The 20,409-nt window shown below is 41.2% G+C and overlaps 1 protein-coding gene and 1 non-coding gene across 3 annotated transcripts in view; both read right to left on the reverse strand.

The window, feature by feature from the left end:
- ARMH3 (armadillo like helical domain containing 3) overlaps positions 1–20,409 on the reverse strand; it is a 242,132-nt gene that overhangs the window by 15,093 nt on the left and 206,630 nt on the right. The gene's annotated exons all lie outside the window — the stretch shown is intronic.
- On the reverse strand, positions 16,249–16,379 carry LOC128582858 (small nucleolar RNA SNORA24). Its single transcript, XR_008379283.1, has one exon. It is a non-coding gene; the product is annotated as a small nucleolar RNA SNORA24 (small nucleolar RNA).

Below are 20,409 nucleotides of genomic sequence, written 5' to 3' on the forward strand. Positions count from 1 at the left end.
ACAGCTTGAGACTCTGTCTCAAAAAAAAAAAAAAAAAATCATGTTCCATTTCCATGCAGTTCTACTTTAACCCTGTCAAGTCCCTAATCATAGAAAAATTAATCTTTAGGTAGTATGAAAAGAAGAATTAAAATGGAAATAAGAGGAAAAAAATAAGGATTTTCAGGATTTTCATGATAATCTCCATCTATTCCTCCCACTGAACTGTGATCATTTGTTCTACTTCAGATATTTACTTACTAGAAAAAATGATTTTTGAACCCATTTCTTCCACAAAGCAGAACAGCTTGAGGGATTAAGCTCTGAAACCACAAATAAGACCATCACTAGCCATAAGTCTGGACACTGTTCTTGCTTCTCTTTCTCATCATTTGGACTGAATAGTAGTGGCTTATTCTATAAGCTGATGATGTAGAAGTAATGAGTTGGTCCATGGTAAGTTGGGTAAAGGAGTTTATCCCTCACAATGGTTCAGGATTTGGGACACATCCATCCTTTTGGCCACAGAATCAAGAAGGTCTGAATAATCAGGTTTGCTTCTCATGCCACCCCTCTAAACTATTCATAGCTCTGACTACCTGGTCCTAACATAATGTCCTATCTCTAAAAGAAATAGTGCTGGGTGTATAGTAGGCCTTCAGTAATGGTCACTGGCAAATGGACTGCTAGAGAGGAAAGGAACATCCAAGTAGCTGTAGGTAGTCTTTATGATAAATGCAAACTAAGGTCTCCCTCTCATCTGTGGAGAGACAACATAAGTCAAATATACATCTTTCAGCCAAGGCTGAAGGTTTTTTCCTTCTCACACCTAGTAAACTTCCTCAAACTCAAAGGAAGATATCCTTTCATATAATGGAAGATACCTACTCAGAGCTTAACTCCCTTCTCTGGATTTATAATAGAGCTGAAATGCTCTATAAACTTTGGCAAGAGCCTGAGAGAGAAATATAAGGTATAATCTTTCATTTTCTCTGAAAGGAATTAATCTAGCCTCCTACCCTGCTTTGTATTTTCCTAAAAACAGACCTTTCCCAGAACTAGTTATGTATCTTTCACTGGGGGAACAAGCCTCCTTTTCTCCTAGAAGCAATAAAGATCTGTGCCTAACATTGCAATTTCACCAGCCTAAGAACAGCCTCTCAGTGGCATTCTCACAATTAAGTGGTAGTCAAGCTTAGAAGAGGAATTCTGATGAAAGAGAAGCAAAAGGCCAATTCCTTTTCTCCCATCATACATATTTATTCTTCCAAATTCAGGGTTAGGTAAAGCTAAACAAGAAGCACTGCAAAGATGTTCTCTAAGTAAAGACCCTGGCAGGTCACCGTTGGGTCCAGTTGCACCTGGGTGCTAACAAAGAGTTTTAATAATAGCTAGTAATATCCAAGATAGCATAGTGGTTAAGTGTCAGCCTGCCTGGGCTGGTATCCTGTCTTCATCACTTACTAACAGGGTGGAGCTGGGTGGGCCCCAGTTTCCTCATCTTCAAATGGGAATAGTAATAATTTCATCACACAGAGCTTGTTCTGAGGACTAAATAAGACACTATATACTAGGGCGGTGCCTGTGGTTCAGTGGGTAGGGCGCCAGCCCCATATACCAAAGGTGGCAGGTTCAAACCCAGCCCTAGCCAAACTGCAACAACAAAAAAAATAGTTGGAGGGCGGCGCCTGTGGCTCAGTGAGTGGGGCACCGGCGCCATATGCCGAGGGTGGCAGGTTCGAACCCAGCCCCGGCCAAACTGCAACAAAAAATAGCCAGGCATTGTGGCGGGCGCCTGTAGTCCCAGCTGCTTTGGAGGCTGAGGCAAGAGAATCGCATAGGCCCAAGAGTTGGAGGTTGCTGTGAGCCGTGTGACGCCACGGCACTCTACCCGAGGGTGGTACAGTGAGACTCTGTCTCTAAAAAAAAAAAAAAAAAAAAAATTGTTGGGCATTGTGGCAGGCGCCTGTAGTCCCAGCTACTCAGGAGGCTGAGGCAAGAGAATCGCCTAAGCCCAGGGGTTGGAGGTTGCTGTGAGCTGTGATGACATAGCACTCTGCAGAGGGCGACAAAGTGAGGCTCTGTCTCCAAAAAAAAAAAGACATATACAGTATACTAGGCTGTATATTTATATATATACACACACAGTATATATGACATATACAGTATACTAGGTTTTATATATATATATATATAGGATCTATGACATATACAATATACTAGGCTTGACATATACACTGTATATTGCTTGACATACAGAAAGTACTTAATAACCATAGCTGTTACTCTTATTTTCTTTTACCTTGATATGACCCTAGAAATAACTTTTTTTGTAACCACCTATCCCCAAGCTCTAGAAGAATTGCTTTTTGGGGAGAAATTGGGAGAACTGATCTATTTCCATACCTTTCCTGCCAACCTCTGCCATCAAACTCCACTCATTCCCTTAACCTTTCTGTAAGATATCTGAATTCTACAGGCTTCCCAATGAAGGATTTCCTATGGAAGAAAGAACGTACTGCTTCAGGGTTTGTGCACTATCAGGTGTAAGCAGGCAGAGTGGCAGGACCTCTCTTAAAGAAATAAGCATGCTATTACTACTGATTTCTTCACTGAAAATTGTCATAGTTAGATGTTTAGCACCCTGAAGGAAATCCAGTATTCGTTATGATTTTTCACAATGCCTAACAGAGTCCTAAGAAATAGAAAACAGCCAACATGCCTGTGGACTGATTTAGTAACACAGGCCCAGCTAAAAAAGAAAGGAATCTCTCAACAAAGTCACATGGTAAGATTAGAGTTAGGCCCTAATAGTACACTCAGCACCGTTGTCAACACTGCAACAGGCCTTTAAAGCCCTCAGAGCCAAGTCCTGTCTTAATGAAGCTAACAAAAACTGGGGAATCAGAATAAACCACCATTGATAGTCACGGTCATAGATGTAAGGACACACAGGGTTGAGCCCATAGCAGTAAGTGTGGTTTGGGGTCAGCTGCATAGCTGGCATTAGTGAATGAGCAGCTAGGTTGAGATAATACTACACCTTTTAAGACAGGGAAAAGTAGGAATCCAAGGCCTCACTCATCTCTACTATATGTTGCACTTTACATTACTGTGGCAGCTAATTCTCTGGAGTACAAAATTCTCCACTAGTGCAGCAGGGCCCCCAAGATACTGCTGCAGGTTTGTAACTCTGGCACTGACAGCTTAGGCTCCATCAGGGCCAACCACCTGAAGGGCAGGTGGTTCAGGCTCAGCTCTGACACTGAAAAAATAAGAACATTCTTTCCCTACCCTTTCCATTTTTTTTTTGGGATAAAAAAAGATGGAAAGGGTAGGGAAAGAATGTCACTCTACTTTCAAAATATACAAGCGATAGTTGCAGTTCCATAGGAAATCTAGTTTGACCCATTCTGATATGCCCTTCTGAAGTGTGTTCAATTGAGCGACACATTTCAACTGCATAAATTCAGCTCAAATGTGCAGTGTACTCATTAGATAACTGTCCAAAACAATCTAAGCAGACACATGGTGATCTTTGAGCAGCTAGGTTCAAAGACTTGCTGAGCTATTTTCAGCACTTGTTTGCATATAGCAACCAAAAGATTTGTATTTCAGAAGACAAGGAGAAGAAACAATAAGATTCATGAGCTCCAAGGCCCCAAAAGGAGACTATAGCTTCTTTCATATACATGTACTACCTACTTATCCTTCTGTTATATAGGACAAAACCTGGTCCATGTCCAGATGGACAGGGTCCAACAAAGGCATACTGAGTAAGCAGATAGTTAAAAGCATGAAATATCAAGAGACCTCAAAGCTTCATGTCCAAACTTTCCTGTTTTGAGAGTTGACGGTGGAGTCTCTGTAAATGATCACTGTTAAGGCTGAGACCTGAGCTCAGGAATAGAAGGAAAAGTGGGGAAAAGGATAGATACCTTTTGGTGAATTATCTATGAAGGGATATAAAAATGCTCATTATATATACCATTTCCAATATCCACTGAAAACTTTCCTCTGTGAAAAGAAAAAAAAAGAGGAAGGAAAAAAGAGAATGAAATAGGAAGAGACAATCAATATATATGCGTATTTCACACAAGACATGGTTCTCTGAAAAGTATGTGAAATTAAAAAAGTTCAACTGGGTAACTCAGGTTATACTGCAATGTTTTAAAGTGGTTCAGGATTTCCACTTGCAGTCATGATGGAGACAGGACGGAAAAAGAAACAACTCTTTTCAGACACTGGATAACAGGCAGTATAGGACAAATATCCTGAGAGAAGGAAAACAAACAAGGTGAGCATGAAGGGTCTTGCTGAGCTCAGGAGACATACTAGAGTCTGGGGAGGCAGAAGCTGGAATTTGCGAAGCAGATTATCAGAGTGGAGGAAGAAAGGCAGAGAAAGACCTTCAGAAATTTGCACAGTGTTCCCACTGAATCTGTTCCTGAATAATAAGGGCTGAATGTGTAATGTTTGACTCAACCAGGTCAGACAAAAACATGACTGAGGATCTCTAAACTAACATGCTAATAGCTTACACAGGACTGGAAGGTGTTTCAATTTTGACCAACCAGAATGTAGAGTACTTGTTGAATACCTAGGGCATTCAAAAGAGACACCAGTACAGTCTTGGCCCCTGTAGCTCAGTGGCTAGGGCGCCAGCCACATACACCAGAGCTGGAGGGTTCTAACCCAGTCTGGGCCTGCCAAAACAACAATGACAACTACAACCGAAAAACAGTCTGGTGTTGTGGTGGGTGCCTACAGACCCAGCTACTTGGGAGGCGGAGGTAAGAGAATCGCTTAAGCCCAAGACTTTGAAATTGCTGTGAGCTGCGATGCCACAGCCTTCTACCAGGGGTGGTATAGTGAGATTCTACTTCAAAAAAAAAACAAAGAATGCCAGAAATGGTAAATACATAAGTATACTTTCACATATATTTAAAAATGAAGAAAAAGGTAATTGGTTCTTTAAAGTAAAAAAAAAAAATGTATTCTGAAATTTAAAACAATACTGGGAGAAAAATGTATGATAAGAGTATAAATGACAGAAAGTGGAAAATGGAAATATACTATTGCAAGGCTATTACGTGTTAGGTAAAGGCATATAACATTATTTTGAAGGCACAGTGTCATAAGCTAAAGATGTATATTGCAGTCCCTATAGCAACCACTAAAAAAAATAAAACAAAGAGGGATAGTTAAAAAGTCAAAAGTGTGGGGTGGCGCCTGTGACTCAGTGAGTAGGGCGCCAGCCTCATATGCCGAGGGTGGCAGGTTTGAACCCTGCCCCGACCAAACTGCAACAAAAAAATTGCTGGGCGTTGTGGCGAGTGCCTGTAGTCCCAGCTACTCAGGAGGCTGAGGCAAGAGAATTGCCTAAGCCCAAGACCTGGAGGTTGCTGTGAGCTGTGACACCACAGCACTCTACCAAGGGCGACAAAGTGAGACTCTTGTCTCTAAAAAAAAAAAGTCAGAAGTGTGACTGAGAGCAGCGGCTCATGCCTATGATACTAGCACTCTGGGAGGCCAAGGAGGGTGGACAGCTTGACCTCAGGAGTTTGAGTGAGCAAGAGTGAGACCACATCTCTAAAAAAAAAATTTGAGACAGAGTCTCACTCTTGCCCATTTTGTGGTGGGCGCCTGTAGTCCCACCTACTTGGGAGGCTAAGGCAAGAGGATTGTTTTGAGCCCACGAGTTTGCGGTTGCTATTAGCTATGATTCCATGGTGCTCTACCCAGGGTGACAAAGAAAGACTCTGTCTTCAAAAATAAAAAAAAAAAAAAGTCAATAGTGTAGCCGGGTGTTGTGGCGGGCACTAGCTACTTTGGGAGGCTGAGGCAAAAGAATCGCTTAAGCCCCAAAGTTAGAGGTTGCTGTGAGCTGTGATGCCACAGCACTCTATCAAGGGCAACATAGTTAGACTCTGTCTCAAAAAAACAAAGTGAATAAAGTGAATAGTGTTTAATAAATAGAATTATAAAAAACACTTGATAAGGCTCAGTGCCTGTAGCTAAGGCTCCAGCCACATACACCAGAGCTGGCGGGTTCAAACCTGGCCAGGGCCAGCTAAACAATGACAACTACAACCAAAAAATAGCCAGGCATTGTGGTGGGTGTGTGTAGTCCCAGCTACTTGGCAGGCTGAGGCAAGAGAATCACTTAAGCCTGGGAGTTGGAGGTTGCTGTGAGCTGTGATGCCACTGCATTCTACCCAGGGTGACAACTTGAGGCTCTGTCTCAAAAAACAAACAAACAAAAACACTTGGTAAAACCAAAAGATGACAGAAAAAGAGAAAAAAATAAACAGATGGGAGGAATAGGGGGAAAAAAGCAAGATGGTGATTTTTAACTCAGCCATATTGATAAATTAAACATAACACTCTTTGGGTGGTGCCTGTGGCTCAGTGGGTAAGGCGCCGGCCCCATATACCAAGGGTGGAGGGTTCAAACCCAGCCCCAGCCAAACTGCAACAAAAAAATAGTTGGGTGTTGTGGCAGGCGCCTGTAGTCCCAGCTACTTGGAAGGCTGAGGCAAGAGAATCACCTAAGCCCAAGGATTTGGAGGTTGCTGTGAGCTGTGATGTCATAGCACTCTACCAAGGGCTAATAAGTGAGACTGTCTCAAAATAAATAAATAAATAAAATAAACATAACACTCTTTAAAAGGTAGAGTTTTTTTGTTTTTTTTTTTTTTTTGAGACAGTCTCGCTTTGTCACCCTCAATATTGAGTGCCATGGCATTACAGCTCACAGAAACCTCAAACTCTTGGGCTCAAGTAATTCTCTTGCCTCAGCCTCCCAAGTAGCTAGGACTACAGGCACATGCCACAATGCCCAGCTTAGAGATTTTTTAAAAATATATTTGTTAGGGGCGGCGCCTGTGGCTCAGTCGGTAAGGCGCCGGCCCCATATACCCGAGGGTGGTAGGTTCAAACCCGGCCCTGGCCAAACTGCAACCAAAAAAAAAATAGCTGGGCGTTGTGGCGGGCGCCTGTAGTCCCAGCTACTTGGGAGGCTGAGGCAAGAGAATTGCTTAAGCCCATGAGTTGGAGGTTGCTGTGAGCTGTGTGAGGCCACGGCACTTTACCGAGGGCCATAAAGTGAGACTCTGTCTCTACAAAAAAAAAAATATATATAGATAGATAATAGATATACAGATATATATATGTTATATTATAGGTTACACAAAATTCACCTGCTTCAAGTGTACAAATCAATGTTTTTTACTATAATTATATAATTTTGCAGTCATCACCATAATCTATTTTAGACATTGCCATCACCCCATAAATAAACCTTAAACCCATTAACAGTCACTCCCCACTCCCCTCCCCAACTAGGCCCTAGGTACCACTATAAAAGGTAGAGATTATGAGACCGGATATAAAATCAAAACCTAACTATGGGTCACCGAAAAGAAATCCTTCAAAATAAATAAATAAAATCTACCTAAAATACAAAGTCTCATGTTGAAAGTCAGAAGATAGAAAAAAGATATGTTGTAGAAATACTAATTAAAAGAAAGTTGAATTAATATATTAATATCTGATAAGGACTTCAAAACAAGGAATGATAAAAGAAATAAAGGGTAAAATTTAATCATGATGGTAAAAGGGTCAATTTATGATAAAGATATAATAATCCTATTTATATGTAAATCTAATAAAAGAGCTTCAAAACTAATGAAGAAAAATTGAAAAAGAAGAAATAGAAAAATCTACAACTACAGTTAAAGGTTACAACAATACTCTGTTAACTGATAAAACAAACACTGTAATCAACTCTTGTATAACTTGGGTATGAGCTGTGTGGGTCTACTTATATGCAGATTTTTTTCAGTAAATATATTAGAAAAGTTGGAGATGAGCAGCAGTTTGAAAAAACTTGCAGATGAATTGTGTAGCCTGGAAATACTGAAAAAATTAAGAAAAAGGTATATCATGAATGCACAAAATATATGTAGATACTAATCTATGTTATCCCTAACTATCATAAAATATACACCAACCTGTTGTAAGAAGTTAAAATTTATCAAAATTCATGCACACAAACATGTATCATGCATGGCACCAGTCACAGTTGAGAGAAATATAAACAAACATAAAGAGGCAGTATTAAATCATAACTGCATAAACGTAACTATAGCATATACTATACTCTACCCTAATAATTTTGTAACCACCTACAAATTTTGTAGTATTACCATTGTAATGAACCAAAGTGCTGCAAGTCTCCACTTAAAGTCCAATGTGACACTAATCATTTATGCATGAGCAGTTCATCTCTCCAGTAAATTTCACATCACAGTAAAAAGTACAGTTCTTGCATATTTTTCATTGTGTTTAGTGCAATACTATAAACCTTGAATAATACCGTGGGACCCTATGAAGTGCCACTAATGATGCTAGAAGTGCTCCCAAGAAACAGAGAAAACTCATGACGTTATAAGAAAACACTGATTTGCTTGATATTCCATAGACTGAGGTCTACAGGTGGAGTTGCCCACCATTCCAAAATAAATGAAGGACTATTAATTTTTTTTTTTTTTTTGCAGTTATTTTTGGCCAAGGCTGGGTTTGAACCCACTACCTCTGGCTTATGGGGCCAGCGCCCTACTCCTTTGAGCCACAGGTGTCGCCCTATTAATTTTCTTTTTAAAGGAAATTCATGAAGCCTTTGCTGCAGCTACATCAGCAGGTACGAAAACCTCACACGTTTTACAAAACACCTTTTCATTTTGTATTGAAAATGCAGCTTTATGTGGTACAAGATTGCTATAAGAAAGGCATACCTATAGACTCTAATACAATTGAAAAAAAAGCAAAGGCACTTTATGACAACTTATAGTAAAAGGAAGGTGAAGAATCTAAAGTTAGAGAACCTTTGTTTGTTTATTTATCTGAGACACAGTCTCACTCTGCCGCCTTGAGTAGAGTGCCTGGCATCATAGCTCATAGCAACCTCAAACTCTTGGGTTCAAGAGATCCTCTTGCCTCCCTCAGTCTCCCAAGTAGCTGGGACTACTGGTGCCTGCCTTAGTGCTCAGCTAGCTTTTCTATTTTTAGATTTCCCTCTTGCTCAGGCTTGTCTCAAACTCCTGAGCACAAGCAATCCCCTCAAGTAAGCCAAACTGCTATAATTACAGGCATGAGCCACCATGCCTGGCTTGTTTGTTTTTTTAAAAGACAAGATCTTGGGCCGGGTGCCGTGGCTCACGCCTGTAATCCCAGCACTCGGGAGGCTAAGGTGGGTGGATTGCCTGAGCTCACAGAATCGAGACCAGCCTGAGCCAGAGTGAGACCTCATCTCTAAAAATAGCTGGGTGTTGTGGCAAGTGCCTGTCATCCCTGCTACTTGGGAGGCTGAGGCAAGAGAAATGCTTAAGCACAAGAGTTTAAGGTTACTGTGAGCTGTGACGCCATGACATCCTACTGAGGGCTACAAAGCAAGACTGTCTCAAAATAAATAAATAAATAAATAAATAAAAGAAAAATAAATAAAAGACAAGATCTTGTTCTATGGAGCAGGCTGAAATGCAGTGGTGTGGTCATAGCTCACCGCAGCTTCCAATTCCTAGGCTCAAGTGATCCTTCCACTTCAGCCACTCAAGTAGCTAGGACTACGGGTGTACACTACCATGAGAAGCTACTTTTTAAAAGCTTTGTAGAGATAGGTCTTGCTATGTTTCTTTGGCTGGTTTTGAACTCCTAGCCAGAAGCTATACAGCCTCAGACTCCCAAAGTACTGAGATTACAGGCATGAGCCACCATGCCCAGCCTAAAGTTTGAGAATTTAATAACAGCAAAGGATGGTTTGATAATTTTAGAATTAAGTTTGGATCTAAAAAATCAAGATAACACAAGAAAGTGGGATTACAGGCATAAGACAGTGTCCAGACTAAAGTTGGAGAATTTCACACCAGCAAAGGATGGTTTGATTTTATTTATTATTATTTTTTTGAGACAGAGTCTCACTATGCCACCCTCAGTAGAGTGCCATGGCATCACAGCTCACAGAAACCTCAAACTCCTGGGCTTAAGCGATTCTCTTACCTCAGCCTTCCTAGTAGCTAGGACTACAGGTGCCTGCCACACGCCCTATTTTTTTTTAGTGCAGTTGCCATTGTTGTTTAGCTGGCCCGGCTGGGTTTGAACCTGCTAGCCTTGGTGTATGTGGCTGATGACGTAACCACTGTGCTACGGGCACCGAGCTGGTTTGATAATTTTAGAAAGAAATTTGTTGAGACTGGGCTCAGTGGCTCATGCCTATAATCCTAGCACTTGGGAGGCTGAAGCAGATGGATTGCCTGAGCTCACAGGTTTGAGACCAGCCTGAGCCAGAGTGATACCTCTTCTCGAAAAACAGCCGAGTGTTGTGGCAGGCACCTGTAGTCCCAACTACTCAGGAGGCTGAGGCAAGAGATTCACTTGAGCCCAAAAGTTTAAGGTAGCTGTGAATTATGACGCCATGGCACTCTATCAAGGGCGACAAAGTGAACTGTCTCAAAAAAAAAAAAAAAAAAGGAATTTTTTTTTTTTTTTTTTTTTTTTGTAGAGACAGAGTCTCACTTTATGGCCCTCGGTAGAGTGCCGTGGCCTCACACAGCTCACAGCAACCTTCAACTCCTGGGCTTAAGTGATTCTCTTGCCTCAGCCTCCCGAGTAGCTGGGACTACAGGCGCCCACCACAACGCCCAGCTATTTTTTGGTTGCAGATTGGCCGGGGCCGGGTTTGAACCCGTCACCCTCGGTATATGGGGCCGGCGCCTTACCGACTGAGCCATAGGCGCCGCCCCGGAATTTTTTTTTTAATAGAAAGAAACTTGGCTTAAAAAATATCAGGATAATAGGAGAAGCGGCTTTTACCAACCAAAATGCAGCAGACCAGTAAAAAAAAAAAAAAAAATCACTGAGGAGTTCAACATTACTTGAATACAAAACCAAACAAAGACATTATAAGAAAACTACAACACATAGTTTCCTCATAAACACAGAAACAAAAATAGCTAATGAACCATTAGCAGCTCAAATTCTATAATATATAAAATAAATACTATTGTCATGATCAAGAAGGTTTATCTTATAATTATAAGGCTGGCGCTGGGTGCAATGGCTCACTCCTATAATCCTAGCACTCTGAGAGGCTGAAGCAGGTGAATAACTTGAGCTCAGGAGTTTGAGACCAGCCTGAGCAAGAGTAAGACCTCGTCTCTACTAAAAATACAAAAACTGGGTGGTGCCTGTGGCTCAGTGAGTAGGGCGCAGGCCCCATATACCGAGGGTGGCGGGTTTAAACCTGGCTCCAGCCAAACTGCAACAAAAAATAGCCGGTGTTGTGGTGGCCCTTGTGGTCCTAGCTACTCAGGAGGCTGAGGCAAGAGAATCACCTAAGCCCAAGAGCTGGAGGTTGCTGTGAGCTGTGATGCCATGGCACTCTACTGAGGGTGACAAAGTGAGACTCTGTCTCTAAAAAAAGTAAAAAAAAAAAAAATAATAATAAAAATAGAAAAACTATCTCTACTAAAAATAGAAAACTTAGCCAGGCATTGTTCTAGCTACTAGAGAGGCTGAGGCAAGAACAATCACTTGAGCCCAGGAGCTCAAGGTTGCTGTGAGCTATACGCCATGGCACCCTACCCAAGGCAAAATAGGGAGACTCTGTCTCAAATAAATACATAGTTGGATTAATATTAAAAAATCAGTAACCATATTATCACAATAAAGGAGAAAATCCATATTATCACTTCAACAGATGTAGAAAAGGTATCGGCAAAATGCAACATCCATTAATAATGAAACCTGTCAGCAAAATTGAAAAGTAAGGGAATTTCTTCAACCTAATAAGAGAATACATGAAAGCTTATAGCTAAGTTATTACTTAATGGTAAAAGACCAAATACTTAGGCCAGGTATGGTAGCTCATGCCTATAATCTTAGTACTCTGGGAGGCTGAAGCGAGTGGATTGTCTGAGCTCAGGAGTTCAAGACCAGTCAAGCAAGAGTGTGACTCTGTCTCTGCTAAAAATAGGAAAAACTAGCCAGAAGCAGTGGTGCATGCATGTAGTCCAAGCTATTTGGGAGGCTGAGGCAAGAGAAATAAATGCTCAAGTCCACGAGTTTGAGGTTGCTGTGAGCTATGATGATGCTATAGCACTCTACTCAGGACAACGGAATGAGATGCTGTCTCAAAATAAATAAATAAACAAATAAACAAACAAATAAAGTGATACACCAGGTTCATGGATTTGAAAGCAGTATAAATAAAGTATCAATTCTCTCTTGTTTATCTATAAAGTTAATACAATTGCAGGCTTTTTTATAGAAATAGGTAAGCTAATTTTACACTACACACACACATATATTGGGATGCAAAGAACCTAGAATATTAAAAAAAAATCCTTTTAAAGAACAAAATCAGAGGATTTCCATTACCTGTTTTCAGGATTTATTACATTCCTATAATAATCATGACAGTATGAGCTGTAAATTTAGACATACACCAATAGAACAGAACTGCTAGTTCAGAAATGAACCTGCACATACATAGTCAACTGATTTGTAACCAATATGCTTAAGTATTTCAATGGGGCAAAAGTAGACTTTTTAACAACTGGTAAGGAACAATTGGGTATTTTCGGAGAAGATGAGTATTTACTCTAATCACATATCATACAAAAAAATTAACATGAAATGGATTATAGAACAACTGTAAAAGCCAGCACTCCAAAACTTACAGGAGAAAATACAGGCCAGGCGTAGTGGCTCATACCTGTAATTCTAGTACTCTGGGAGGCTGAGACAGGTGGATTGCCTAAGCTCTCAGGTTCGAGACCAGCCTGAGCCAGAGTGAGACCCCATCTCTAAAAATAGCTGGGCATTGTGGCAAGTGCCTATAGTTCCAGCTACTTCGGAGGCTGAGGCAAGAGAATCCTTTTAGCCCAAGAGTTTGAGGTTGCTATGAGCTAGGATGCCATGAAGAATCCCTTTAGCCCAAGAGTTTGAGGTTGCTGTGAGTTAGGATGCCATAGCACTCTACCGAGGGTGGCAAAGTGAAACTCTGTCTCAAAAAAAAAAGAAAAAGAAAATACAATGAAAATTTTTTGCAACTAGGAATAGGAAAAAAATTACTAAATTAACACAAAAGCACAACTCCTTTTACAAATTTAATAAATTCATTTCCATGAATACCTAAGTTAAAATTGAGCTTCATAAAAACTGCACCAAAAGGGCGGCGCCTATGGCTCAAGGAGTAGGGCACCGGTCCCATATGCCAGAGGTGGAGGGTTCAAACCCAGCCCCGGCCAAAAACCAAAAAAAAAAAAAACCTGCACCAAAAAATAGCCAGGCATTGTGGCAGGTGCCTGTAGTCCCAGCTACTTGGGAGGCTGAGGCAAGAGAATCGCCTAAGCCCAGGGGTTGGAGGTTGCTGTGAGCTGTGACGCCACAGGACTCTACTGAGGGCGACAAAGTAAAACTCTGTCTCTACAAAAAAAGAAAAAAAAATAAAGACTCATGCTTTCTAGTACAGCAAGAATATGGAATAGTTAGAATACTTATATAATTGTCAGATGGAATGAAAAATGGTACAGCTTTTTTTTGAGACAGAGCCTCAAGCCGTCACCCTGGGTAGAGTGCCGTGGCATCACAGTTCACAGCAACCTCCAATTCCTGGGCTCAAGTGAGTCTCCTGCCTCCGCCTCCCAAGTAGCTGGGATTACAGGCATCTGCCACAATGCCTGCTTATTTTTTTGGTTGCAACGTCATTGTTGTTTATGCGGCTGGCGCCTTAGCTGCTTGAGCCACAGGAGCCAAGCCGGTACAGCCATTTTTGAAACAGTTTGGCAGTTTCTTTGTTCTTTACATATTTGAGATATAATTTATATGCCATAAAATTCATTCATTTAAAGTGTACAATTCAATAGTCACATAGTTGTGCAGCTATCATCCTGATCTAAGTTTAGTACACTTTCATCAACTGCAGAAGAAACTCTATAGCCATTAGCAGTTCCTTCCCATCCTGTTCCCTACTCCTGGCCCTAAGCAACCATTAATCTACTTTCTGTTTCTATACATCTACCTATTCTAGACATTTCAAATAAACTGAATCACACAATATGTGGTCTCCTGGTACTGTCTTCTTTCACTTAACATAATGTTTCCAAGAGTCATCCAAGTTGTTGCATGTATCAGTATTCCATTCCTTTTATGGTTAAATAACATCCCCTTGTCTTGTATCCATTCAGGGGCTGATGGACAGTTAGGTTGTTTCTAGTTTAGGGTTATCATAAATAATGCTGCTATGAGCATTTGTGTGGGCAGACATGTATTTTATTTTCTTGAGTACATACTTACGAGTGTCACAATGTGTATGAATCTCAGAAAAGAGTCAGACACAAAAGAGTACATGTTGCATGAGTTCATTTATATGAAATTGCATAAAAGACAAATCTAATCTATAGTAAAATAAATCACATCAGTAATTACTTAGGGACTAGACTTGGGGTGAAGAGTAACAAAGTGTATAAAAGAACATTTTTGGGTGATGGAAAATGTTCTGCATCTTGATTGTGGTGATGGTTAATATAAATATGTATGATTGCATGTTAATTATACCTCAATAAAGTTGTATTTAAAAGCCTAGTAAATCAGCTCCTTTATTTAATATTCTTTTGAAATCAAATGTGAAGAAGTAGTTTTTTTTTTTTTTTTTCTACTATAGGCCTAGTAAAGGCCAGAAAATACTAGCACTCTTTTCAAAGTAGAAAAAATACCTGTTTAGCTGCCTGGGTTCGGGTTCCAAGAAGATACCAAATTGATACCTGGAGAATCTTTGCCAAAATGAAAACATATTTGATGGGCAGTACCTGTGGCTCAGTGAGTAGGGCACCGGCCCCATATACCAAGGGTGGCGGGTTCAAACCCGGCCCCAGCCAAACTGCAACAAAACATAGCCGGGCGAGTGGCAGGCGCCTATAGTCCCAGCTACTTGGGAGGCTGAGGCAAGAGAATTGCCTAAGCCCAACAGCTGGAGGTTGCTGTGAGCTGTGACGCCACAGCACTCTACTGAGGGTGACAAACTGAGACTGTCTCTAAAAAAAAAGAAAAGAAAACATATTTGAATAAAAAGTTTAGAAAGCCTCCTGCTTTTTGATAGTTGGAGAGGCTATATGTATGTGGGGACATGGGATATATGAGAAAACTCTGTACCTTCTGCTCAATTTTGCTGTGAACGTAAAACTACTACTCTAAAAAATAAAGTCAAAGGGGTGGCACCTGTGGCTCAAAAGAGTAGGGCGCTGGCCCCATATACTGGAAGTGGCAGGTTCAAACCTGGCCCTGGCCAAAAACTGCAAAAAAAGAAAAAAAGAAAGTCAATAACATTTTTTTTAGGTTCGGTGCCCGTAGCACAGTGATTATGGCGTCAGCCACATACACTGAGGCTGGCAGGTTTGAACCTGGCTCGGGCCAGCTAAACAACAATGACAACTGCAATAAAAAATAGCCGGGTGTTGTGGGGGATGTCTGTAGTCCCAGCTACTTGGGAGGCTGAGGCAAGAGAATCACTTTAAGAGAATCACTTAAGCCCAAGAGTTGGAGATTGCTATGAGCTGTGATGCCATGGCCCTCTACCGAGCGATGTAGTGAGACTCTGCCTCAAAAAGAAAAACAAAAAACATTTTTTTTAGGTAGCACCCGTAGCTCAGTGGGTAGGGCGCCAGCCACATACACCAAGACTGGTAGGTTCGAACCCGACCCTGGCCAGCTAAATAACGACAACTGCAACCAAAAAATAGGCGGGCATTGTGGCAGGTGCCTGTAGTTGCAGCTACTTGGGAGGCTGAGGCAAGAGAATTGCTTAAGCCCAAGAGTTTGAGGCTTCTGTGAGCTATGCCGCCACAGCACTCTACCAAGGGTAACAAGACTGTGTCTCAAAAAAACAAACAAAAAAAAATTTTTTTTTTTTTTTTATGAGTTAACCATTTTATTATCAAGGGATCCCCTCTAAAAACTCTGGCCTATATTTAAAATTGGTGCCCTGCTAGTTTCCAGATTATTGGAAACACCCATTCCACCAAATACGATTGGAAAATATAGGAATCCTCTGCAGGACACTGCGTAAGACTTCATCCACAATCATTTCGGACTTGATACCTTTATCTTTCCACCATCAATAGGAACGAACTCAGCTTCCTAGAAACATTTAAACAATAGCTTTAAAAAGTTTGCCCAATAACCGGCACTCTTCAGATTTTTAACAGCAAAGAATGTTACTTGTGCAAGTCAGAATCTGATACCAATTAAATGGTGACAGCTTTGCCAATAAACAAGAATATGCTCTTCCATGGCTAGGAAGGGAGACTGCCACAGTTGACAGGTCCCAAAGATACATGGAGAAATTTTTTTTTTTTTTAAGTCTAGTAAATTTCTACGTAATATGGCCTGGCATGGTGGCTCACACCTGTAATCCTAACACTCTGGAAGGCTGAGGCAGGTGGAGCCCTTGAGTTCAAGAGTCCAAGACCAGCCTGAGCAAGAGTGAGACCCCATTTCCACTAAAAATAGAAAAACTAGTCAGGTGTTGTGGTGGGTAACTGTAGTCCCAGCTACGTGGGAGGGTGAGGCAAGAGAATAGCTTTAGCCCAAGAGTTTGAAGTTGCTGTGAGCTATGATGCTCTGGCACTATACCGAGGGTGACAAAGTGAGATTCTGTCTCAAAAAAAAAAAAATGTCTAATAAATCATAGCTGGTCATTAAAAGATGTTTGGCCATGGGAAATAAGCTTATGTCCTTTTGATCTTACTGTTCCATTTTGGGTCAGGGCAAGAATGATTCAGAGTGACATAGCAGTAACTCTAAGCCAGGAGTTCTTAGTATTTCAATGCCAAAGATCCCTCTCACCATGCTCATTCCCTCCACCCCTGGACAACTTCACAATCCTCCCTGATAAATTAAATGGACTCTAGGTAGCAATCAACAGCATTTGGAATCATTTTCAGCTGGGGCTAGCCATGAGGGTTTTATTGGGTATACTAACCTGGATTTTCTGGCAAAATCACTTGCCAAGATCAGGGACTTATAAGGTCCTGCTTTTGCTAAGGATACCTGATGAGGGTTCTCCTTTTGTTTTTTTTTATGAAACTGAGGCATGAATGAAAGATATGAGGTGATCATGGCTCTTCTTGTGAAAACTCACTCTGAATAAGAGTCATCAGCCAATTATTTATGGATTTATAATAGACAATATTTCACTTGGTGTTCAACAGGAAGGTGTACGTCCTTCTTGGTTTATAAATGGCTGAGGGTGGGGAACTTGCTGCAAGCACTCCAAATACATCAGCTGAGAAAAGTCTATGGGAGAGTACACAGGCAAAGGTAACAAGAAAGTAGTGACCTTGATATATATACTGGAAAGTCCTCAAGGGCAGGTATGATTTTGCATTTTTATAACCCCTGCTTGGCATACAGCAGAAACATCTGTTTTTTTGTACAGAAGAGAGGAAATCTGGGAACTTTAAGGGGGACCATTAAGACCCATTCCTTGTCTTAATGCACTAAGGACACTTAAAAGCAGAGAATTCTTAGACCAAAGCACGTCCTGAAAGGTTCTTTTTAGAGGCAAGAATTGCCCCCACCCCCCTTTTTTTGAGACAGAGTCTCATTATGTTGCCCTCAGTAGAGGGCCATGGCATCACAGCTCACAGCAACCTCAAACTCTTGGGTTTAAGTGATTCTCTTGCCTCGGCCTCCCAAGTAGCTGGGACTACAGACACCTGCCACAACACTCAGCTATTTTTTTTGTTGTTGTTGCAGTTGTCATTGCTGTTTAGCAGGCCCGGGCCAGGTTCAAACCTACCAGCCCTGCTGTATGAGGCCAGAGCCCTACCACTTAGCAACGGATGATGAGCCTTTTTTTTTTTTTAAAGAACACTTCTTAGCTCAATGTAGCTAACAAAAAACAGCCAAAAGGACAGGCACTAGAATGGCAACTTGTAACAACACCACAGACCCCAATAACTGAGCATCCCTCCTTCCCTGGGTGCTTACAACTGACTTTCTATCCCAAATAACCTGAATATTGCTGTAGGATACAATAACCCAAAATAATTGTTTGGAAGCAATAATCCAAAAGGTGGACACAAATCTCTTAGGTTATAGAAAGATAATCTGTCTTTTAAAAGGTAACTGTTTTCCTTTTACCTTACACATAATGTATAGCAGTTCTCTCCCCCTTCTAATTTCATCTCCTATACTTGAGGATAAAGCCCAATTCAGATCAATTTAAGCTGGCCAGTTCTCCCAGTTCATCCATGCCTTTCAAGCCTATTACCAAAGGGTTCTTCATTTTCCCAAGATTTATTGATCTGACAGGCTTACTATGCCCTTCAGCAAGGTGGACCAGATAATGAACTTCACTGTGGGTGATTAGTGAGAGGCCATCAGTTAGATAAAGGAGTGGTGACACTGACTTTTTAAATTTCCCTGGGCAGTTGCTTCCACTTCCCTGACTTTATTTGGCTGAAGCCCTAGACACTCCTTGTGAAGCTTTACCTTGCACTAATTACAGATCCAACATGCTCATGTCCTTACCCTCACAAGCAAGACATCCAATCACACTAAGAGGCATCCAAGGGAATGGGGGTGGGGGAAACTTGATACACAAATACCGTATCAGAACTTTTCCTTTTCCAAGGCTTGTTGCAGGCAGGGCTCTCTGCCCAGATTCAAACAAGAGGCAGATGTCTCTGACCTTGCCACCCTAGGTTTCTTTCCTTGGAAACTTACCACATCTCAGGTAGGGAGACAGAAAACAATCTAGTGGTAATTCAACATGAGGTCTTTGTCTCCTTACCAGGCCTCATTTATCTATCCTTCCTTTAACTTAATCTGTTCAAGAGAAATCCCATTTGTGGGCTGTGCACAGCTACCTTCATTTCTGTGTGAGTCATTTCTAAGATTTTAGGATTACTATAAAATGTTAAATGTCATTATGATACTTAGCAAAAACTTTTTTTTTTTTTTTTTTTAGAGACAGAGTCTCACTTTATCACCCTCAGTAGAGTGCTATGGTGTCACAGTGCACAGCAACCTCCAAATCCTGGGCTTAGGCAATTCTCTTGCCTCAGCCTCCGGAATAGCTGGGACAGCCACAACACCCGGTTATTTTTTTCTTGCAGTTGGCCAGGGCCAAGTTCGAACCCTCCACCCTCTGTATAGGGGGCCGGCCCTACCCACTGAGTCACAGGTGCCACCCCGCAGCAAAAACATTTCTAATTAACACAGTCTTTTATATAAGAGATAGAAGTTTGCATGGTGATACTTCTGGCCTCTGATGTTACCACAGTGGGAAACCATGCTCTCCGCCCAAGTATATCTTAAAGAGTTTTGAGCCACTTTCTGGGGAAGAAGTTGCAATGGAAATAAACTTCCCAAAGCTCCACTGGAAAGAAGGAGGTGACAAAAAAACAAACTAAAGAGCGAAGTTCCTACCTCATCTAGTAACTGGGATAAAGGATCCTTCTTTGGTTAAACTAAGAAAACAAGGACTGCTATCTCCTATAATCTCTTCAAAAGCTGTCAATTACTTGAATTCCTACTATCTCCAACACTATTCCTCCTATGCATTGACAGTGAAGCTTTATAGTTGCCTAAGAAAGACAAAAAGTTCACATGAAGGTCATTTCAAAATTTATACCTAATTGGAGAACATGTGACAGAGGTGAAAATACTGAACTCTTCTGCAGTCGTCAACCAATGATCTCCGCAATTCACCCAGCTTTAATGTTGGACATTAATTCTGACAGCTGTGGGTTTTTTTTTTTTAAGGAAATGGAACTGCTTTAAAAACAATTAAAATTCAGTGTTCTGCCTTTTAGATTTTAGCTATACAAATATATTATCTATTAAAATAGGTAAATAAAAGAAAACTTTTTTTTGAGACAGAGTCTCACTCTGTTGCCCTGGGTAGAGTGCCATGATGTCATTACAGCTCACAGCCACTTCAAACTCTTGGCCTCAAGCAATCCTCCTGATTTAGTCTCCTGAGTAGCTGGGACTATAGGTCCAGCCATGATGCCTAGCTAGTTTTTCAATTTTTAGTAGAGAAGGGATCTCGCTGTTGCTCAGGCTGGTCTGGAACTCCTGAGGTGAAGCAATCCAATCCACCTGCCTTGGCCTTCCAGAGTGCTAGGATTACAGGAGTGAGCCACCGTGCCTGGCCAGTAAAAAACATTTGAAAAAATTACCATGGACTGAGTGTGGTGGTTTAGGCCTGTAATTGCAGCACTTTGAGAGGCTGAAGTGGGAGGACTGCTTGAGGCCAGGAATTTAGACCAGCCTGGGCAACATGGCAAGACCTAATTTCTACAAAAAATAAAAATAAATAGCCAGACGTGGTGGTACATGCCTATAGTCCTAGTTAGTCAA

Source organism: Nycticebus coucang, chromosome 3, assembly GCF_027406575.1.
Source record: "Nycticebus coucang isolate mNycCou1 chromosome 3, mNycCou1.pri, whole genome shotgun sequence".
NCBI lineage: Eukaryota > Metazoa > Chordata > Mammalia > Primates > Lorisidae > Nycticebus > Nycticebus coucang.